Source organism: Onychostoma macrolepis, chromosome 15 (genome assembly GCF_012432095.1).
Source record: "Onychostoma macrolepis isolate SWU-2019 chromosome 15, ASM1243209v1, whole genome shotgun sequence".
NCBI classification, from domain to species: Eukaryota; Metazoa; Chordata; class Actinopteri; order Cypriniformes; family Cyprinidae; genus Onychostoma; species Onychostoma macrolepis.
This window is the reverse complement of record NC_081169.1, coordinates 27,384,698-27,409,640: the sequence shown is the minus strand read 5'-3', so window position 1 is coordinate 27,409,640 and position 24,943 is coordinate 27,384,698. Positions and strand designations below refer to the sequence as shown.

The 24,943-nt window shown below is 35.5% G+C and overlaps 1 protein-coding gene across 4 annotated transcripts in view; it reads right to left on the bottom strand.

The window, feature by feature from the left end:
• tiam1b (TIAM Rac1 associated GEF 1b) overlaps window positions 1-24,178 on the bottom strand; it is a 90,642-nt gene extending 66,464 nt beyond the window's left edge. For 2 of the 4 annotated variants that reach the window (XM_058744512.1, XM_058744519.1), the window contains exons 1-3: window positions 24,054-24,178; window positions 5,085-5,212; window positions 1,502-1,557 (exon numbers count right to left, since the gene is read on the bottom strand). The gene's annotated coding sequence lies outside the window, so the exon portion shown is untranslated. The remainder of the gene's footprint in view (window positions 1-1,501; window positions 1,558-5,084; window positions 5,213-24,053) is intronic. The other 2 variants (XM_058744513.1, XM_058744516.1) reach the window with 2 other exon arrangements.
• Window positions 24,179-24,943: the final 765 nt, after the last annotated feature.

Sequence of the window (24,943 nt, the reverse complement as noted above, 5' to 3'; positions counted from 1 at the left end):
ATTTAGTGATAATAACTTGCTTACTGTATCACTATTCCTATTCACTACTAAAAAAAGCTTAAAAAACTAATACACTAAAAATGAAGCAAGGGTTGAAAAACTTCTACATGAGCAAACTGGATCACACATTCAAAAATGTGTTTGCAATTCATAACGCAACAAGTACATGTTGCATTCTCAGCACTGCTAAGGATTCTATAGCTATAACTGGTAGAGAGAAAGTTCACTAAACTTTCTGTCAATACGTTTATAGCAATTACACACCTGGTTTAATGGTTAAAAAACCCCCGGAAAGTATCTCTATCGCCCCCTACAGTACAGAAACACAACAGGCCTCATACATGAAAAGTGAGCAGCACACATTTCTGCATGAATTATTTGTAAAACAGTAAATTGATTGCTTGACTGTTCAAATTCAATATAACAAATTATTAAACTGCATTTGCGAACAATTTACACTGAAAAACGCATAATAATAATAATATGTGACCGTTGTGTGTGAAACGGAGCTAAACTTCATCATTATGCCTTAAAACAAACCAAACAGCCCTAAAACCAGTTTCCTCAATCGGCTAATGTAGAGAATCACACCTAAGCCCAGCAAACGACGATAATAAAGGACAAGCAAACGCAACATCCTTCTTCAAACTGAGGCGACACGTGTCACTTTCAATTACAGTCAGGGACTTTACCTTCGCCGTCTGCCGTGTTTGCATTAGCCTTTCTGATGTCAGTCACTGAGGAATTCAAGAACAGATCCCCGACTGAGACAAAACACATCAGTGTTCCCACAGAGAAGCTGTATACTGTTCCTGAATTCACAATATCTCAATGACCCAGGAGAGAGGCTTACACCGAACGCTAATGCTAGCAGCCTAACTGGGATTTTCATTTAAAATCATTGACGCACCAGCTGCACGGAAACGCACTCCAAATTTGCTCACAGCTATTTGGAATCACATTCAGAGATAATACATATTCATAACACTGGAAACAATACCCTGGCTTAGCAAAAAGATGCACAGAAACATGATGTGACTTGGAAATCACATTCTTGTCTGATTGTAAACCATGACAGGGATGAGAAACACTGCACCTCTCATGTGACCGCAAGCGTTTGTTTGCCTTGCATGATTTATATGTTTTGTTTTATCAAGATAGTCAGATAATCCTGTAATAATTACATGGCGCCGTTCAGTGAAACTTTTTCCACCAAATTTTTATCAAGCACCAGATGAAAACTGCTTAGAAAAGCTTAATTTGCTGCTGTCATTAATGCCTGTTGCATAAAGAGACTAAATTCAATACTTAGCTTAATCTCAAGTCTAAGTATCAATGATAACAATAGTTAAAGGTCAGTTTTAGTGATGCAGCAGTTAATAGTGTATGTGGCGCAGGTTTGAGTCTGGCTTGTGATTTTTCCCAATATTTTCTTATCACTTTCTACAATATCTATCAATTAAAAAGTTGTAAAAGATGTAAAAAGTAAACATTGAAGTACCTGTGATCAATAGTCAACCATAATACAGCCGAGTCCATGTAGAAACTGCAGGGGGTCTGTGTGACAAACATAAACATGTCTTTAAAAATAAAACAAAATGCATTTTTAAATGTGGCTATTATTTTTTTATAGCTTTATATATAACGGCCCATTCAATGGACATTTTTAAAAATTAAAATAAAGAAAAAATTATATTTTTATTAAAATAAAAATGCAAAAGCACTTCAAATGAATAAAAGCAAATAAATGCCGTTCAACTTCTTATTCATCAAAGAATCATGTAAAAACAGCACAACTGTTTCCAACATTGATAGTAATCAGAAAAGTATCTTGAGCACCGAATCAGCATATTAGAATGATTTCTGAAGGATTATGAGTAATGATGCTGAAAATTCAGATCTGATCACAGAAATAAATTACAGTTTAAACATAACAATAGAAAACGGTTATTTTAAATTTTATATTAAATTAATGTTTAAGAATATCACATTTCTTCAGTATTTTTTTTATTAAATTAATGCAGTCTTGGTGAGCAGAAGAGCAACACAAAAACACAAAAAACATTATACAAATCCTAAACCTCAAACATCTGAACAGTAATGTATATAAAATTACTTAATGTTTCTTACCCACTCATTTAGAATAATGTTTGTTACAATTATACATTAAATATGAAGAAAAAACTTCAACAATCTTGTCAGAAAGGGTTGAGAAGATGACTCAGATGTTCCAGAAACCTTGGATTGAACTTGTGAGATTCTTGTTAGGAAGCAATAGCTGCCGAATATGTACAGGAACCTTCAATATCTGAGACTCCGCTTTAAATCACTAATAAATACCAGGCATGTTGGCTTACTAGGATCTCATCTTCACTCTTTCCCTCTGGTAGAAACAACATGTCGAATAAGCATGGAGTAGAGGATGCTTACTGGCCATACCTCACTTCAATTAGAGCTTAAGAAGAAAAAGAAATATTTATTACAGTCCTGCTAGGCTCGATCTGAAACAACAAAGAGTCAGCCTCAGTATTAGGGACCAGATGAAAGGGATTGGCCGGAGCATACTGGAGATCATTAGTGAAGATCCCCAGCAGACTCCATCTCATCTCCTCCTTCTCCTTCTCTCCAATATACATCAAAGCAGTCTGTCGCTATGAATGCAAACCAGCCAGAACATGTCATGTAAACGCTCAGGCAACCGATGATATGTTGGCATGAGGTGGGCTGATCTTCTTCCACAATCATGATTGCACACAGAGCACCAGGGGAAGGGGGTGTTTCTGCAGAGTCATGTGACTTTAGGCTGCATGACTGCACGCTGATTACTGCACAGTGTGGCAGGACAAAGGTGAGGTTGTTCTGGTGGGTGATTTTGAGGTCAGAAATTTTTGTGTCTTAAAGGAAAAGTTCACCCAAAAATGAAAATTGGCTAAAAAAATAAATAAAATTATCCTCAGTTCATCTAAGATGCAGATGAGTTTACTTCTTCACAGGAATAGATTTGGAGAAATGTAGCATTACATCATATGTTCATCAATGGATCCTCTGCAGTGAATGGGTGCCGTCAGAATGAGAGTCCAAACAGCTGATAAACACATCACAATAATCCACAAGTAATCCACACCACTCCAGTCCATCAGTTAACATCTTGTGAAAAGAAAAGCTGTGTGTTTGTAAGAATCAAATTCAAAAGAAACTTTAATCCGTAATATTGCTTTTCCAGTGAAAAAGTCGTCTCATCTGAATCAGGAGAGAAATCTGCACAGATCAAGCACTGTTTACAAGCAAAAACAGTTCAAGACAGTTCTAAACAAATATGTTGGTGGATTTTGATGTGAGAGGAGGACAGGAGATGAACTTTTCCACGGGAGGAAGTGTTATTATGGACTCCTATTTTTGATCAGAAGTGACAGTTTAAAGTAAAAAGAAAAACCTTAGTGATGGATTTGTTTCTTACAAACACACAGCTTTTGGCTTTTCAAGACATTAACTGATGGACTGAAGTGGTGTGGATTACTCGTGAATTATTGTGGTTTTTATCAGCTGTTTGGACTCTCATTCTGACGGCACCCATTCACTGCAGAGGATCCATTGGTGAGCAAGAGATGTAATGCTACATTTCTCCACATCTGATGAAGAATCTACATCTACATCTAGGATGACCTGAGGGTGAAAATAAATCAGCATATATTGATTTTTGGGTGAACCATTCCTTAAAAAAGGAACAGCTGACCCAAAAATTTAAACTGTCATATCAAACCTGTATATATTTTTTAAGATTTTTGAAAGACATGGACATTATAAACTGTCCTTGTATAAAAAAGAGCTTCTGAAGAGTCCTTCAAAATTAGTCATTTTGTCTTGCACAGAAAGTTAACAGGAAACAGTTTTGAATGACATGAGGGTGAAAAAAATGACAGAATCTTTTGTTTGGGGGGGGGGGGGTAAATTATTCCTTTATAAAATAAACAAGTGTCCTTGTTTTGCAAATACAGGGCAAATCAAACTGTCCCACAAAAGCAATGATGCATTTCCATATTTGTGCCAAATGCCATCACAATCCCACTGACAATCTGTGGCCTTAATAAAAATAAATCATGAACACAGCCAGAGTTGAACTGAGGGACAGTCAATGTCCGTCCGTTCAGACCATCCAGAAAACCACATGCAAAACAATACCTGATTTAGCAGAATCACTCATTCCCTCAAAAGAAAAATACACAATGTGCTGATTTCAGGGGAAAAATCTGTGCAATGGATAAAAATGATAAAACCATGTGAAAGAATCAGGGCCATTCACAGGAAACTACCTTTTGTGTGCCTCGTGTGTCCCTTGTGACTTACTTCTGATGTTCTAATATTAGACATATCATTGCACAGATTTAACTGATTATTTTTTAAAACAAATTTTTATGCATAAAAAAACACAAATCTTATTAATGTTCTATTAATTTTACAGTTTAATATGATATTTAAAAAAGTATTTTTCACTTCTTGTGAAGGTTTTTTTTAATGGTTTATGTTTTTTTAATGCTATCTATGCTAAAAGTTTGGGGTCATAACATTTTTCAACATTTTTCTGCTCAGCAAGGCTGCATTTATTTGATCAAACAGGCCTATATAGTTAAAACGTTAACATTGTGAAATATTATTACAATTTTATATAGCTGTTTTCTATTTGAACTCATTTTAAAATGTAATTTATTGCTGTGAATTTTCCTTTTAATATGCTCAAAAATTTCTTACCATTATTAATGTTAAAAAACAGTTGTGCTGCTTCATATTTTTGTGAAAACCGTGATACTTTTTTTGATGAATAGAAAATTCAAAATATCAGCATTTAGTATTTGAAATATTTTGTAACATTATAAAAGTATTTACTCTCACTTTTAAGCAATCTAATGCCTCCGTGAATAAAAGTATTAATTTCTTTAAAAAATACTGAATAGTTGAAGTGTGTATGTCATATTTAAATGAGTGAAATCATAACATTTTTTGATGGTTCAATGGTTCAAACAGATAAATTTCTTTTTACCAATAATTTATGTAACTGTTAGTACATTTCTACAAATTTAACATTGTACCTCTATGGTGGTCCGCGATGTTTATGGCACTTCAGGTCTAAGGTGGGAAAATGATATCCTGAAAGCTCAGCAGCACAACATCCTGGCACTTTTCCATTGCAATGACCAAATTAGTGTTAAACAGACTCCTGCGGGTGGGAGAAGTTCCAGTTATATATCATTCCAGCTACAGCAAATTCACATCAACAACAATGAAATAGGAGTTTAATTTCAATGGGAGCATCTGTCTGCTTTCATAAACAGGGCTCTGAAACACAATCACATCAGGCTGACAATAACATGTGCTGGTGTATTTACTCGTGTATCAGATCTCAGATAAGGCTGGATATGCTAAATACGGAATAGCTACACCGTGACATTTCTCCTCAGCATCTGTCCTCCGTCATGCTAAAGTTACGAGGATCATTTATCTCCTGCATAATTAACAGAATTGATGGACGGCCCTGGTTTATATGTCTGGGCTAACAGACCCACTTTCTGTTTCCCCACAATCCTCTTCAGGTTCATCGGCCGTAGTAGTGTTATAATGGAGGCAGAGGATGCTGAGTCATTCCCGGTGTCAGAGCCATGAGCTGGAGTCGCCCCTCCAGACAATTCATCCCTCATATTTATCAGGATTAGAGATCATCCATGTGAATCCGAGACCCTGCATGTGCAGGCGTGCGTGTCTTTTATCGGCCACGCTGGCTCAGCAGCCGCCCTCTGCTTCCCACCATCCATTACTGCCAAAAATAAAGATGCATGGTCAATATGCAATATGCAAGCCAACTTCACATCGGTCCTCTCCCGGACTAGAGTGAGAGGAGATGGATGATTTAAAACATAAATCAAGCCAATTACAGATTTAAAACAGATCAGAACCAATCAGGCGTGCATGTGCAGAGAAACCAGCCAATCAGGTGGAGTTTCACATGCACTGTACTTTAAAGCCTGTACAGTGAAATATGAGCGCAGGTGTATTGTAATACATATTTCACGTGTTGTGTCGCTGCACAGTCAGACACACAATGAGTAAAAGCATCTAAGTGGGTCATCTTAAGCCCCAAGTATCTGGGACAAACCATCGAGCCATGAGGACTGGTGAGAGTCCAACTCTACACGGTTCACAGTGTCCAGAACAACAGCTCACAAATGAGAAAAACAGACTAAATATGGTTCATGACAACACTAACTAAGAAGAAAGTGAAGCGGGGGTGCTTTGGACTGACCAATATATCAGCCAATAATTGACCGTTTTGTGATTATAGCATTGGCTGATTAATAAAACTGCATAATTTCAAGTTGATGGCACATCTTAAAATATTTAATAACTAAAAAAAATTTGAAAACAACTTAAAATGTAAAAATTATATTAATTAATTTAATAATATTTATTTTAAAATGTTTATATATATATATATATATATATATATATATATATTAAGATTTAATAACTCAAATATTTAAAAAACAACTTATATATAATTTTTAGAATAATAAATTAATATTGAATATAATGTAAATACATTAAATATATTATGCACTATACATATATTATACTGTAATTATATTTACAGCATTATATATATATATATATATATATATATATATATATATATATATATATATATATATATACACACACACACACACACACATACATTAGTGCTGTCAATCGATTAAAAAAATTAACTAATTTTTCTGAAATTAATCGTGATTAATCTCACCTAACATTAAAGTTTTTAAATATACTTTTATATTGCAATATTTTCACATTCATATTTCCCCAATATTTACCTATTGACTATAGCCATTCAACATTACAGTATAATTGAGGGCTATCAATTTTAACATTTATTAGACTTTTAAAAAAATAACTTCTAATTTAACTGCACTTAAAGCAATCTTCACATAAACCCATTATAATAAATGTCATATTTACCTTTGCCCTTTCTGCAGAAATATACAGAAATTGAAATTATTAAACACTAAATACTAAATTAAATATAGATGAATCCTTAAAGCTATCAAAGTTCTTTTTTCTCTGTGTCATTTGATTAATAGACATCACAGCAACTGGTTATTAGGTTATTTTGGCTGTTATTTCTTTAAAATCTGCCGCTGCTGAACGTGACGCGGATCTGACACGCATCATATTTTCTCTCAACTTTTTTTACCATTTCTGACACACTTCAGGTCTTAAAGTCTCTATTAATGAGCTGACGAGTTGAATCGGGTGTATTAGGTGTGAGAGACAGTGCTGGGCTGCTCCAGGACAGTTTTTAAAACCATTTCATAGACATGTTCTTAAATGTTACTCATATAAAACAGTACCGTTCCCGCACTCGTTTGACTGAAATGTCTCCCGTTTTATGTGCTCGTAAAGATGTTCTGCGACTGAATAAATGCACTTCTTGTCAAGAGAAAAAGTGACAGAAGCAGCAGTTGTGAGAGGGGTGGCCACCCCTAGCTCAGCCCCTGCGTTAATTGCCTTAAACAGAAAAAATTAAATCACCTGCGTTAAGCCACTAATTTTGACACCACTAATATATATATTATATATATATATATATATATATATATAGGGTAAACGTACCCCCGCTCTGCACATTTTGTGTGTATCTCTTATCGCTTCAGACGTTTGTTCTATTTGAACGTAAGTGCCCTGCGAAGTGAACATCACAGGATATTCCGCCATGATTCCAGATCGAAGCGAGCGTATATGTTCCATTTAAAGGTCATTAAAGTGTACGAGACGCGAATTTAAATTGTATTTATTTGCATATGCATTTTTGTCACACTCTCGTAAGTTTTGTGTGAAGACGCTGCAGACATCATTTTTTCAAGTCAATCAGATCATTGCACACTGAGATATGAGTTTCCATGTGTTCACACTGTCTGGTGGCCATTTTGAAAGCTGTCTAAAAACTTTCACCAAAAGAGGAGCCCCATAAATGTGCATTTTTTAAACGTTTAAGCTTTTATTTTGGGTAAGTTTCACTACTTATTGTAAAATTAAGAGATTAATGTTCAGACTTTTGCATATTATAACCTGGAACTTGGATGTGGGAAATAATTACATTAGATCCAAAAGATAGTTTTAGCAACACAGCGCAGATGCCACAGAACACAGTTAGCTGACTAGCTGCATAAGATTGTGTGCTATGCTAATATATTACTTCACAGGCATTACTGGCTTGTACTTTCACATCCATAATATAAAAATTGACAGTTTATTGCTGGTCTGTCATTTTACAGTGCTGTAATTTTTTAAAGATTTCATATTATTTTAAGGTGAGCTTAAAGGGTGTACGACTATGAAAATCACACAGCTTCAGTGTGAAATCAATAAGAAAAAGTATAATTTCATATTGTTAATAATTGTTGTTCATATTAAAATTAGAGGTCGACCGATTCATCGGTTTTGCCGATTAATCGGCACCGATAGGTGATTGCCACAACTATCAGTTATCGGCAAAAATCCATGCCGATAGTTTTCCGGTTTGCAACCGTTGCTGGAGTGGCTGAGAAGGGTCCGCTGGCATTATACAGTACGAGAGCGGCCTCTAGAGGCGGAAATCACTGACAGCACGTGTTGTTTATTTTGACACGTGACACTGCGCGCTGCACAGATCGGGAAACTCCAGACTCGCATTTAAATACAGCCGACAGAAAAGCCTGACAGCGGAACAGATCGCCATTCACATAGTTTTCTATTCAATTACATTATATTTGTCCCAAATAGTTGTGAATGTATAATGACTTCACCCTAGGCTATAAATTATCTATTGTGCATTTTTCAGCAAAACGTTTGTCTTTCTGTGGCTCTGATAAAGTCTGCATGCTTCATATAGAGCTGTAATAGATTGCGCGTTCTCTTTCCGCTTGCTCTGTTTTTTTAAACACCGAACTTCAAACTCATTTATGCCACATTGTTCATTCTTGAAGCAAACTTATGTCCGTTTGGTGATTAAATAAATTGTTTTAGACCGCCACTTGATTTGAACGCAAAGCATCTGGTGTGTGTGTGTGTGCGATACCTCTGAGTTCTCCTAGACGCAGCGCTGCGCTTTTGACCGGTGTATGACTAACATTTTTTTTTTTTTTTATTAGATAATTATCAAGTGTTAAAAAATAGAAGCAAATAAAGTGTGTGAGTACACATACAATATCCATATGTATGTCATTTTAATGCTATGGCCTTGTGTAGATATTTAAAGATGGCCATCTTTAAGCATGACTGTTGAAATTAAATGGTAACACTTAACAATAAGTGTCCATTCGTAGCATTAATGAAAACTGTAGAAGTATTGTTCCTTGTTAGAGTGTGTTCATTTCAACATTCACTATTAGCTACTAATAGGCTACATTTTTCAATTTTAAAGTTTCTTCTTTTAACATTAGCAAACTATGAAATAACTTTAATGATCAATATAGTAAATAATGTTAATATTTTTATTCATTTACAAATTATGGTTCAGTACTGTTGCTGCTTTTTTTTTTAAAATAGTAAAGCAATAGCTCTCTTCCAGTATCCATTTTGAAAACTATCGGTTGATTAATCGTTATCGACCAGTGTGGTCCAACATAGCTACCGGTATCAGTAAAATCCACTATCGGTCGACCTCTAATTAAAATATGTAAATATGTAACTTAATACATGACCTAGACTATTTATTTAGCACAAATCCTGTCATTTTAATAAATATTACAAAAATTGTTGCTGCTCCAATTAAGCTCAGTGTGCTCTCTTTAAGCTCTTCCACATTGAACGTCTATGTAAATACTTAATAAACAGACATTAATAACTGATGGTTGTCACTTTAAGTTAAGTTAATCAATTTTCTACGGATTCTGTCAACTCAAATCTGCAGACTGGCTCTGATCTTTGGCAACTAACATCAACTTCTCCAGACTGTAAATCTGTGGAAAATCGGGGCAAGAATCATGTAGTGTATTCCAGCCATAAGAGACAATAAATAAGTTGACATCCACAACAACAAGTGGTTCCATAATGAGGCTAGTTTCTGTGTTCATCCCCATGAATTAAATGTTTTATTGGTTTGTTTTATTTGATTTTTGAATGTGTTACTTAGCTAAACGTGGACTAGTCTAGATGTTGCAGTGTGCTTAAATGACACTTCACTGTTAATATATAACTGATCAACTCGAATGCCTTGTTGCTTGATTTTAGTGTTCTGCTTTTTTTTTTTTGTAATTGACTTTGTACCTTCAAAAAATATATTTTTACAATTATTCTTTAAAAATTTTCCTTAAAATAAACAATAATTTTTAATAAAACAAGACGTGAGCTTAAATGGGAACAGGGGTGTGCTTAAAGAACACAAAAATGTACCCATTAAGCACAGCCGGACTTTTTGAATTTAATGATGTGTATCTTAATTAAAATGCTTTTGTCATTTAAAATAAAATTAAATATTTTTGTGTGAGAGATTAATATTTTATTTTAACATAACGTTTTGTACTGAAACTAATATCTTGTGCACTAAAAATGTCTCGATGTAGATTTTGGTGAGTTTAATAGGTACGTTTACCCTACATATACAGGTGCTGGTCATATAATTAGAATATCATCAAAAAGTTGATTTATTTCACTAATTCAATTCAAAAAGTGAAACTTGTATATTATATTCATTCATTACACACAGACTGATATATTTCAAATGTTTATTTCTTTTAATTTTGATGATTAGAGCTTACAGCTCATGAAAGTCAAAAATCAGTATCTCAAAATATTAGAATATTACTTAAGACCAATACAAAGAAAGGATTTTTAGAAATCTTGGCCAACTGAAAAGTATGAAAATGAAAAGTATGAGCATGTACAGCACTCAATACTTAGTTGGGGCTCCTTTTGCCTGAATTACTGCAGCAATGCGGCGTGGCATGGAGTCGATCAGTCTGTGGCACTGCTCAGGTGTTATGAGAGCCCAGGTTGCTCTGATAGTGGCCTTCAGCTCATCTGCATTGTTGGGTCTGGTGTCTCTCATCTTCCTCTTGACAATACCCCATAGATTCTCTCTGGGGTTCAGGTCAGGCGAGTTTGCTGGCCAATCAAGCACAGTAACACTATGGTCATTGAACCAGCTTTTGGTACCTTTGGCAGTGTGGGCAGGTGCCAAGTCCTGCTGGAAAATGAAATCAGCATCTCCATAAAGCTTGTCAACAGAAGGAAGCATGAAGTGCTCTAAAATTTCCTGGTAGATGGCTGCGTTGACTGTGGACTTCAGAAAACACAGTGGACCAACAACATCATCACTGACTGTGGAAACTTCACACTGGACTTCAAGGAACATGGATTCTGTGCCTCTCCACTCTTCCTTCAGACTCTGGGACCTTGATTTCCAAATGAAATGTAAAATTGACTTTCATCTGAAAAGGGGACTTTGGACCACTGAGCAACAGTCCAGTTATTTTTCTCCACAGCCCAGGTAAGACGCTTCTGACGTTGTCTCTGGTTCAGAAGTGGCTTGGTAGCCCTTTTCCTGAAGACGTCTGAGCGTGGTGACTCTTGATGCACTGACTCCAGCTTCAGTTCTCTCCTTGTGAAGCTCTCACAAGTGTTTGAATCGGCTTTGCTTGACTGTATTCTCAAGCTTGCGGTCATCCCTGTTTGTGCACCTTTTCCTACCCAAATTCTTCCTTCCAGTCAACTTTGCATTTAATATGCTTTGATACAGCACTCTGTAAACAGCCACACCTTTCAGTAATGACCTTCTGTGACTTACCCTCTTTGTGGAGGGTGTCAATGTTCGTCTTCTGGATCATTGCCAAGTCAGCAGTCTTCTCCATTATTGTGGTTTCAAAGAACAAGAGATACCCAGAATTTATACTGTAGGGATGGTCATTTATTCAAACTCAAATGTAAATATTCTAATATTTTGAGATACTGATTTTTGACTTTCATGAGCTGTAAGCTCTAATCATCAAAATTAAAAGAAATAAACATTTGAAATATATCAGTCTGTGTGTAATGAATGAATATAATATACAAGTTTCACTTTTTGAATGGAATTAGTGAAATAAATCAACTTTTTGATGATATTCTAATTATATGACCAGCACCTGTATACATATATATATATAGTCACGGCCAAATTGACTAATTTAATCCTTTGTTAATCCTTTTGATCTTTTATTAAAAGAATTCACAAAAATCTAACCTTTCATTGGATAATAAGAATTTAAAATGGGGGTAAATATCATTATGAAATAAATGTTTTTCTCAAATACACATTGGACACAATTATTGGCACCCCTAGAAATTCTTATGAGTAAAATATCTCTGAAGTATATTTCCATTCATATTCACAATTTTGAGCACTCCAGGGTGATTATAACCATGAAATTATCCAGCCATGGCTTCCTGTTTCACAGAAATATAAATAGGAGGGAAAACAAAGCCCATATTCCCTTAATCATCCATCACAATGAGAAAAACCAAAGAATATATTTCTGATGTGCAGCAAAAGATTGAGCTTCACAAATTAGTGAAGTGGCTTTAAGAAAAGAGCTAGAGTAGTGAAAATTCCCATTTTCACCATCAGGGCAATAATTAAGAATTTCCAATCAACATAAAATGTTACGAAACTGCCTGGAAGAGCACGTGTGTCTATATCGTCCTGATGCATGGTGAGAAGGAGAGTTTGAGTGGCTAAAGACTAGTAAATAGTTGAGTCTCGGGGTCAGAAAACCTTTAAAAAAATGGTCAAACACAGGGATGTGTTCACTCAACTCACAATTCGATTCACAATTTTTTTTTTTTTTTTTTTACAAAATGAGATTTAAGACAAATTATAAAGTAAATGTATCCTTTCATTATTGCTTGGACAAAATGCAGCACGTTTCTTTGTGAAATTGAAATATAACACTATAATAATAATATACTAATATAGCACTTGCATATTGTTGCTCTTTTGTTGGTTTTGATTGCTTCTATTGTCCTCATTTGTAAGTCACTTTGAATAAAAGCCTCTGCTAAATAACAAAATGTAAATATAATGTAAATGTAAATAAATCTAAATTGAAATTTTAAAACAAGCTCCAAATCAAATAAATAACACAAATAAAAGAAATCTCTTCATATAAACAAAATAAGGCTTTGTCTGTGCTCTTTCCATTTAAAATTAGAGGCAACCACTGCATTTTAATCATGATCCAAACAAAGATGCTGCATACATGCAACAAGAGCAGTTTTTAATCTAAATAATATTGTATCATTTCGAAATTTGAAGCAAAAACAGAATGGTCTGACTTCAGTTTTAAATATCTGCATGAAATGAAACCGAAGACGAGCTGAATGAGACGCAGATTCACTCTCTGCCAGCAGGTGGCGCTTTAAGCGTTTCCTTGGTTTCCGCTGTAAACAAAGCAGCGCTGCACTTCTGAACTTTAATATGCATTATATAGAGGCAAGATGAAAAGAAAAAATTTCTAAAGACAGTAAGTTCCCCTCAGACATACATTCATATAAACTCCTACCCCTAACTGAATCGCGATTTGTTTAGCATCTCAACCGATTTGAATCGTCACATATTTGAATCGATTTTCAACCGGCTCGCGGTTAATCATTACATCCCTAGTCAAACAGCACCTACATCAGCACATGTTGTTCGGGAGGGTTTCAAGAAAAATTCTCCTAGCTCATCCAAAAACAAACTCCAGCATATTCAGTTATCAGACACGACCTTCAAATGGGACTGGCTTCTATGGTCAGATGAAACTAAAAAAATTAGCTTTTTAGCAGCAAACACTCAAGATGGGTTTGGTGAACACAGGTATAAAAAGTACCTCATGTGTACAATGAAATATACTGCTGTATTTTTGATGTTGTGGGCCTATATTTCTGCTGGAGGTCCTGGACATCTTGTTTAGACACATGGCATCATGGATTCTATCAAATACCAACAGATAAAAAAACAATAAATGACTGACTCTGTTAGAAATCTTATAATGGGCCATGTTTGGATCTTCCAACCGTACAATAATCCAAACACAAACCTCAAAAATAGTGATGCACGATCATGATTTTTCATGGCCGATTCCGATACCGATTTTTTACAAGCAAACCGGCCGATTCCGATACCGATTTTTTTAATCAAAGCAACAAACAAGATAGAATGAAAGTATACATAAACAAGATGTTTATTTGGTAGGCTATTTAACAGGCCAAACTGGGTTTTGGCTATTGAAAATAACTGTAACCATCTGAAATTAACAGCAGTAACTGCACAGTAAGTAGGTTACATTCAATACAAACACAGGTACTGACAAAAGCATTTAGCTTTTGTTTTTAAATTGGGTTGAATCTATAAACTGGCCTTAAATGAATACATTAACTGTAACCATGTAATTTTAAGGTAACAACTGCATAGTTCCACAATCCAAACAGCACAATCAAAACACATTCAACACTTCAAACAAAGATGTTACTTAATCAGCATTCAGCATTTGTTTTCATTTTTAAATTTGGTATAAAAGAAAAAAAGGTATTTACCAGTGAAACTAAATAAAAACAAAGTTGGCTATATGAATATATTATTCCAAAATGTTAAATCAAATAATGTTTAGTGCAATGAGTAAAACAAAGATGCTACAGCAGGTGCTTTTTAAATCAAATTAAGTCAATGTAATTTTAAGGTAAAATAAAAAAATAGGCCTAATCATCCTATATCTTACAGAACCGATGTTTACTTCTGGCTTTTCAAAAGTGTATAAGAGTTCTTCTTTACAAAAACAAGCATTTCAGCTTTGTCACAAGTTAGTCTGTTTCGTTTCTCATCCAACACGTGAGAAGCTGAGCTGAACAAATGTTCACTGTCTATGCTTGTGCAGGGCGCGGACAGGTACGCTCGCGCAACTTCAGCGAGCACAGGAAAGCGGCTCTTATTTATCCGCGATTAACTTGTCCTTTGCAGACATTGCAGATTGCAATCTTCACGTCCTGCGCACAGATTTCGAAATACTTCCACACAAATTACATGTTCGCGAATGATTAGGCCTACAAATGTAGTCTGTGCACGCGGGCGCACTTCCGGAAAAATCGACCGGAAAAAAGACAAAAAAACGGCCGGTTGCCGATCGCACATTATAAGCAAAAACCGTCCGGTTCCGATTTATGGCCGGTCAACCGGTGCATCCCTACTCAAAAACAACACAAAAATGGGTCACTGAGCACAAAACCAAGCTTCTGCTGGCCATTCCAGTCCTCTGACCTGAACCCTGTAGAAGATGAGTGAACTGAAGAGAAGAAGCACCGACATGGAGCTGGGAATCTAAAGGGTCTGGAGTGATTCTGGATGAAGGACTGTGCCCGGTTGCATAAAGCACCTTAAGTGTAATTTTCCCTTAGGATCGCCCTTAAGTTTCCCTTACAATTAAGGGCGTTGCATAAAATATACCTTAAATTACACTTAAGGGTTTCTTTAGGTGAAACGTCATAAACCCTTAGAATTTATCTTAAGTGTCCCTTAAAGCCCATTAAGTGTTGCATAAAGCCCCTTAACTGTCATTTTCCTAAGTATAACGTAAGGTATGGAAAATGTCACCTTAAGTGTTACACAGCGAGCAGATTCAATCCTAAAGTCTTCTACAAGACACAATCGGCCGCTTTATAACAGATTTAGGCATTTATTCACATTAATCAAATTACATACAACTAATAGCTCAAACGTGAGTGCGTCATACGAGAACACATATATTCTATATTTTATTCCTGTATTTTCCTACATATTACTTGAGATGACTTGGAAAAACACACATACAAAATATATTTTCGCAATCGTGTGTTTGTGTTTACATTTCTGCTTTTAGCTTAGCTGCAGCGAATCAGCGATCGCTGCTGTATTCCCTCATAAGATACTTCTGTGTCCGGAATGGACTTTCAGCTCGACAGCGCCCTCCGGCTTCTAGTATGAATGAACCATACACTGCATAGGAGTGTTTAGCGCTTCATAATGGTCACATCACCTCGTTTTGGATACGAATAAAATGACTATCTTGTCCCTTTACATTTAAATATAGATTTATTCACATTAGTCCATGAAAATGTTATGTTTCTGTGAAAACTTACACCGCTATCTGCATTAACAAATAACGTGTCCATGGCAACAGTAGATTTTTTTAACGGCAAAACCTGGGTCGCTGTTGTGAAATATAACGGTTTCCCTTAACTAAGGGAATGGTTTAAGGATTGTATGCAACACCCTCAAGTCATTCCCTTAGATAAGGAAATCACGCCTTAAGTGTCATACTTAAGGGAAAAACTTAAGGTGCTTTATGCAACCGGGCACTGGTCTCTGATCTCTTGTCAGGTGTCTCTAACCTCATCAGGCGTTATAGGAGAACATTTAGAGCTGTTAAACTTGCAAATGGAGGTTTCAAAAAGTATTGAATAAAAGGGTGCCGTTAATTGTGGCCAATGTGTATTAGAGAAAAACATTTATTTCATAATGATATTTCCCCCCATTTTAAATTCTTATTATCCAATGAAAGGTTAGATTTTTGTGAATTTTTTAAATAAAAGATAAAAAGGATTAACAATGCAGATAAATTTTCACAGCCTTCTTTGATCATATTTACCAAGGGTGCCGATATTTTGATATTCTTATTGAGCACTGAGCTCAAGTGGTGGTCAACAATATTTTCTAGGAAATTTCTGCTTGTTTTTATGTGGTTTTGCTGCTACACAAAGGAAGGACACAGATTGTAAACAAGTGTAGAGACAGACAGCCTTGAGCTAATTAAACAACAATCTTTCAGGGCTGGGTTTTGCGCACTGCATGACATGTCTTAGTAATAGCACTGATATTCTTTAACAAATCCTGGGAATCTTGTAATACCACGTACGCAGAAAATATTCAACACAAATAACCCGAGACATGGCTATATGTCCAAACATGGGAAACCCAACATGTCCCGAACACAAATAATCTGATTACACAATGTATATTTAAGCAAGCTAATCAATGTTGTATAAGGAGGAAGAAGTAATCTGCTGTTCTCCACAGAAGATGCAATAACACTCACAAGACAATTCTGGCCATAAGCCCATGATTAAGGCAATGGAGATGAGTTACACACAAAGAAGGCCATTTAAAGCAACAAGAAACATTCTTAAGCAGTTTGTTTATCTCACTCAAGTGGGCATGTTGTCTGGACTCCCTCCATTCGAAGCTGCAAGTATATCAAATTAATCTAAACCTGGACTCAAGCCAGTGTTTAACCTCAGAAATTATCGCTTCATTTCCTGAGCAAACACAACTGCACTACTGCACAAATGAGTCATTGGCAACAATGACTGATGAAGATAAAAGTTAAATCAAAACTAGATTTTTCACAATTTCTCAAGCAAATATTTGTCTGTGGATCCTCTGATTTGAATGGGTGCCGTCAGAATGAGAGTCCAAACAGCTGATAAAAACATCACGATAATCCACAGGTAATCCACACCAGTCCAGTCCATCAGTTAACATCTTGAGGCATTTTAAATTTAAACTGTTGCTTCTAGGGTTGTTCCGATTCCGATACTAGTATCGGAAATTCCACCGATACCACAAAAAAATCTGGCATCGGTATCGGCGAGTACTTGAATCCATGTACCGATCCGATACCATTCTTAAACAAGATCTATAGTTATGCCCGCTAGCTTTGCTTAACGCTGCAAATCGGAAATCAATTCTTCTTCGCTGCTCAGAATGCAAACACAGGAAGTTGTGCACAAGCAACCACTATTTAGAGCAGCAAAGAATAAATACAAACGTGGTAGCACATTGCCAGTAAATCACTCGCATATGCGACTAAATCTTCACCCTGGGCGACTAAATAGTGTATAATATTAGCCACTGGCTAATAAATGCTCAGATTATACTCGCCAGTGTGTGAGTTGGAGGCTATGTATAAGTTTAGCACAGATATATTGTCACTCGCTGAACACTCTGACCAAGCGTTTCAGAGTTTCACTCTCCGTCAAGCGATCTGGGCTATTTTTCAGTTCATCTGAATGAATGCGCAGCGCACCTGTATTTGACGTACCGTAAGCTCTAGTGTGAGCTTTGCTTTTCGCCGTCGCTTTGCTTTTTTTCCTCACATGCAAAGAGAGAGAGAGCGTCTTATGTAGCGCGTCAATTCTGCTTGGTATGTAAACGATAGTCTTTGTTGTATTTTCCTGTCAGAATAATGGAGTTCCTTTGGAATTCTTCATCTTTTAAGAACTGCCGGGTTCTCCGGTAGTAGGCGGAGCTAATGCGCAAACGACAATCTCATTGGCTGGCGCCACCTATAATCGTCCCTGTTTTGATTTCAGCAAATCAGTTCAAGCTTAACGCAGACAACGTGATTAATATTCATGAATCCAGCAGCTCGTTAATCCTTAGTGCGTTTTATATTGTTCTTAGTAGAATTCATAGTATGATTATTATCTTATCAGTATTATTGATAGTTCCCCCCCCATTTTTTAGAGAAACACTGAATGACCAAAAAAGCACCACCACCAGTTCAGTTAAAATGACTGTATTCATGGTTACCAAGTTTTAATTCTAATTGCTAAAGTTATATCATTAAATAATACTCGATTATCATAATACATTTATAATGCTTCACTGACTGATGTTAAGAGTGTACTTTTAGATATTTAAATAGATTTTAAAATGGAATGCCATTTTCCAAACATTATATATTATATTTTTTTGTTTACTCGCCAGACTATCTATCTATCTATCTATCTATCTATCTATCTATCTATCTATCTATGGTGAAGCACACCATAAAATAATTGTATCTATTCATACAGATCTAGTAGTACATACAGCTGTATAACCAGATACACACCCAGGTATCGGATCAGTACTCGGTATCGGCCGATACCCTGAGCCTAGGTATCAGAATCGGTATCGGGAAGGGAAAAAGGGTATCGGAACATCTCTAGTTGCTTCTGGCCAAAATACCATAATCCATAATAACACTTCCTCCAGTGGAAAAAGTTCACCTCCTGTTGTCTTCTCACATCAACTGTTGGAGTGTTTGCACTGTTTGTGTTGGCTTGTAAACAGTGCTTGATCTGGGCATATTTCTCTCCTGATTCAGACGAGATGACTTCTTCACTGGAGAAAGCAATATTATGGATAGATGGTGCACATTTTAGCTGAAGGCAAAGGTTTGAAATTTGAACTTGAACTTTAATGATGGATTTGTTCCTTACAAAAAGCAACTTTTCACTTCACAAGATGTTAATTGATGTACTGGAATCGTGTGGATTACTGTGATATATGTTTTTATCAGCAGTTTGGATTCATTCTGACGGCACCAATTCACTACAGAGGATCTATTGCTGAGCAAGTGATCTAATGCTAAATTTCTCCAAATCGGATTCCATTAGGAAATAAACTCATCTACATCTTGGACGGCCTGAAGGCAAGTACATTTTCAGCAAGTTTTGGGTGCCAGAAGAAAAATCGCAAGTCACTTAAGTAATAGCACACCAGTCAATAACTTTAAGCAGTAATAATAACTATTCTAGCCTTAGCAAACATCACAAACTAAGACAACTTGGTACCCATATAAAGATGAATAATTCAAGATTTTGTTAAATGTATCCGATCATAGACTAAACATCTAAAAAGGATCAACAATAGGACAACTCTTAATTCAGCATTGTAAATAGACAATAGACAAAGACAAAAGTACAATTAAACTCAAAATAATTCACGTTAAACCCTCAGAATTTTTTTGCTGACGGGAAGTCAATGAAGAAAGTTTGTGGTCGGTGAATCCCGCTGCCTTTATTATAAACAAACACAAAACCAACTGTCTCAGCAAAAACAGTGCTCCATTTATTCTGGGCCTTTTCTGGAGTGAATGAACAATTCTGTGGACGTGGGTATGATATGAATAATTCACGTCGGGAAGATTTAAAATATGCATATTTGGAGCCTTTACACTTGGCATGTTTCATCACAGCACAAAACAAACGTCAAGATCTGTACAAACACCCCTGCTATTAATACATAAATCACACAAAAGGCTCACACAAACATTATGATAAAGATGATCCACGACAGCTGGAATAACAAGGGTGACGGGCATCATTTTTTAACAAGTAGAAGACTGCATTATGACACACAGGTCAAAAACTTAAACGGCCATTTTGCATTTAAAATAAAATATGCATGAGTTCTAAATGAGTAGCGATTATACAGCTGATTATTTTAGCATATGGCTGATTGGTGCATATCAATGCATTCCAACGCCTCTCATCTCTCTTTTTCAGTCTTCTCAGAGCATCAGAGATCATATCTGCTGTCTGATAAAGGAGCAGAGCAGAGCCTGTTTAACTGAGGATTGAACCTGAGAGAGACACATCAAGCTACAACTGAAAGATCTTTAACTAAACACTCTCTGTTCTCCCCCGACCTCATATACCATTTAAATGCTCTTCTACGGTTTCCATGCCCTGCTTGGAACTTTGTCTCAATTTTAATGGAGCATTATATTATCTTTGTATCGTGGAAACCATTGGCACCAATAGTCTCTATCATCTACTTAAGCTTACAATACTTTTGGGAAATGCCTGAACATATTGGTCAATCGTTAGATTTTATAACTGACACAATAAAGCGCAACAGTCGTGTTCTGGAAACAATAAATTCCATTCATGTTCTCCATGGAAAATAGATTTTTAATGATAGCTGATAAACCATTAAATACAGACCTACTGTGAGCTTTAAGATTGTTAAATGATGGTATTCTTTTGTTGAAGCTGTCCGTTCACATTATTTCAACTTATTTTTAAAATATCATGTTTAAAAGCTGAATTTCTGGTGAAAAACTACATTACCCATAATGCTGTACAGAAAATCTCACCAATCCCATGAAGCACCGCAAATGACCCAAAGTCGGTCTCTCTACACTCTCAAAAGACTTAAAGTCCTCCTGTAGTGAAAATCAAGTTATTTATGTTGTTTATTTGTCTATGTGGTGTTTTTAATATGCTTTTAGACGAACCATGTGCCAGTCCATTAATCAACACCATTGCTGAGTATTTTCTCCTTAAAACTGTAGTTTCCCAAAGGCAGTCCCAGAAACGCGGTTTGAAAGAGCCCTTTTTTTGCTACGTCACAAAAATCGATAACCAATCACGTCAAGGGATCCTATCATTAGCATATCATTAACTGTGCTGCAGAGCAGGAGGTCTAGTGAGAAGGCAGCCAGGTTAATCCGGTATATTTTCTGTAGATGTTTCGCTAGCTGTTGATATTTTTCACTATTTTCACGATGGCACGTGCTGTTAGCAGTTATTTATTTGTATTTAGAACCGCTAACTTGAATAATAACCCGAGTCAGACCTACCTCTCCCGCATTGCGCGAACTGGAATCACAAACTTGGCTGCATTCGAGTCTTCAAGGCATTTTGAAGACACAACATCGTCAAGTAAGAAACTTTAACGAATGTTACAGTATCCACTATAGCTGTCTGCTAGTAAAAACATAGTTTTATCAGTCATTATCCGTGGATCAGGAGGCGCTGGCTGCTGTGACTGAGTGGAGGCGGGGCTAATTTGCGTATTCATAGATCCGCGTATAGTAAATGAGGCAAGGGTGTAGAGTTACATTCAAACTATTTTAAGGCATGAGAAAATTATTTTCACAAGAAAAAACTATTTAAATATGTAATTTTGATGATCAAAGATTAGTTTTAAGGGATAAAAGTTTTGACTACAGGGGGACTTTAAATATTCATATATATGCATATTTTGCAGTAAACTTAAAATATATAATTTCTACAGATATAAACACAAATTTGTACAGTTTCATCTTTATGAATATAAATTTATAGTTTTATAAATGGATAGTTTTATATTTCTCCAGAATTTTTCATTTGATTGTCATTCGCAATGCACATTGTAAGAACGTTTTGCTAACGTTTTCATATAAATGTTATTTCTAAATGTTCTCTGAACATTCACAACATCCAATTTTTAAATGTTTTCGAAACGGTTTTTTTTTGCAAACGTTAAGGGAACATTCAATTTTATAATTTTGCAAACATTATAGGAACATTACTTAAATAAAAAATAAAAAAACGCATAGTTTTAACATTTAAAAAACATTAGACGAACACAGTCTTGTACCTTGAACTTTTTTATCAGATTTTCAAATACTTTTTTGCTTCAAATCAAAGTTTGTAATGTTGTGATTCACAATGTAGCTGGTTGGTTTGGTTTATGGCTTATAATCCTTTAACAAAAGAAAATCTGTATTGGAAAAATGAATGGAAAAATTACTTCCAGAGGAGTGGGTGGGCACTAATGCACCCTACGGGAATTATCACTGCCAAAGCAAGCATAACATTATTGGACAATTTCATTAATCTCAAAATAGCCAAATATTTTCAGATTTTATTATCATGGCCATATCAGTGAAAGATGCTTAATGCAAACATTACTATTTTAATAAAATAAAATAGAAGTAAATCTGCCATAGTCACCTAATGAAGCAGGGATTTGAGCCATATCTTAATATTATAGACTTTAGGTTGGTCTTTTGACTTGGAGCAGCAAGCAACCACCTAACAACTATCCAGAACATCATAGCAACCGAACAGCAATGCCCTAACAACGGCCCACAACAAATAATGACATTGAAGCCTGAAATACATCACTAAAATAATGTTATGCATTGTTTATGCAATTAATAAATTAAGGGAAATGCACCAAAACATCCATTTTTAATCAGGAAGGATCTAATGCATGTCACCATGTGGCACATATTCTGAACATCAACGCACCAGATGCTAGACAGCAGGGGTCAGACCATCACACACATCAAGAGAAGCCAATCTCGCCACATTTATTCAAGAGGAAAACCTCCAATGACATGAGCAATGATGGATTGTCACAGCCGTGTTTTAAAATCAGCAGTACAGCGAGCTCTGGGCCGTAAGGACAGGGTCACCGGGGAGCTCGTGCCCTTGGCATTGACTGAGCATCCTGCAGATGAATTCATAACACACGTATGGACGCGCTCAAACATCTGATGCATCTCGAACGCATCTGTTTGACTTTAACTGCTGAAAATAAAACACATAACCCATAATTACCAGCAGATCTCTGAGATATGACTGAACTCGATGTTACCATATGGTTCACGTTTGGTTATTTTTGGGAACCAACTCCTAATGTAATAGGAACAATTTTTTTATGTTTTTAATAACCATAAGCTAACGTTCCCAGAACGTTGAAGGAAGGTTTTTGTGTGATAACCTTATAAGAACTTAAACAGGACGTTCTGTAAATGTTATTTTCAGGCGTTGTTTTTCAGAACCAAAAACTAACGTTGTCTGAATGTTGAAGGAAGGTTTTTGCTTGACAACCTAATAAAAACTTATACAGAGCATTCAGTAAAGGTTACTTTAAGGATTATTTTATTCAAAACCATACACTAATGTTTCCAGAACATACCTGCTCTCGCGAAAAATCGTAAACCAGTGTGTACAGTATTCATATTGGGATTTATATCATAATCTGGGATCATAATGGTGAAAAAATGAATCCGTAAATAATCAAATAAGATGCTACTGAATAAAGTTAAAGTTTTCAGATTTTTAATTTGTTATATTTTACACGGGCATCTAGTAAACTATGTCCTAAACCACCAAGGCTATTTATTGTAGTATGTTGTAAATTATGCTTTCTAATTCTGACAGAATTTCCGTTAGAAATTTCTGATCAGGGCGGGAACCAAAAACGGTTAGCTGAGATCCACTAACCTGAACGCGGCCGTTATTGGTTTTGGAAAAACACGCAGTCTAGATAAACAAACACAATTACTGCGAGTCAATTAACATTTCGCGCCCAGCACGTGCGGTCTCCAGTGATGCCGCAGTCACGCGCTTCAGCATTTGTGCCGCCTCATCGCAATTCCACACAAAATAATGCCATTCATCTGTAAATGTGTATTATTATGTGAACATACCTGTCATAATTCCGCGCGGTGTCCTGCGTGTGCGGTGATTGTGAGGCATCATGGCATCCAGCGCATCTCTGCTGTCAGACGCGGCGCTCCGCGCGCGCACACGCGCTTCCAGTGTTTAGCTCGAGGCTGAAGGGAGGAGCGCGCGCTGTAACCGTGGTGCGCGCGCACACACTTGTTGGATACATGCTGATCCATTGAGTAAAAATTATTATTTTTTAAACATTGCTAAAAATATTAATTATTACTATATTTATTATAATTATTTTTAAAATGATCACTAGAATAACTATTTTTATTCAATACATGTGCATTTTTTAATTTTTATTAAGTTTAATTTTATACTTAAAATAAAAATTTAGATTTTTTTTATGGTGCACACACACACTTGTTGGCACCATGCTGATCCATTTAGCAATTTTTATTTTTTTTAAAACAGTACTAGATTTAAAATTATTACTGGAGATATTACAACTATTTTTAAAATTATTATTTTTTACTAAATGCATGTGCATTTTTAAATGTTCATTATGATTTTCTACTTTTATGGTGGTTATTATTACACTACACACACATAATCATCACAAAATAATGAAATAGTAATGAAATAGTATATAATAATAAATTATTATATAAAATACAAGACATTATTATTATATTATTATTTTTCTTTTTAATTATTACTAAAATTATAGTACTATAATTATTCCTCTTTTAAATTATTACTAGAACAATAATCTTAATCAATTATTATTTAATAATAATTTTATTTTGATTATTACACTACATGCACGTCAACACAAAATAATGAAATAGTAATAAAATAGTATCTAATAATAAATTATAATATAAATACACAAACCAATATTAACAGTAATATATTAGTAATTGTA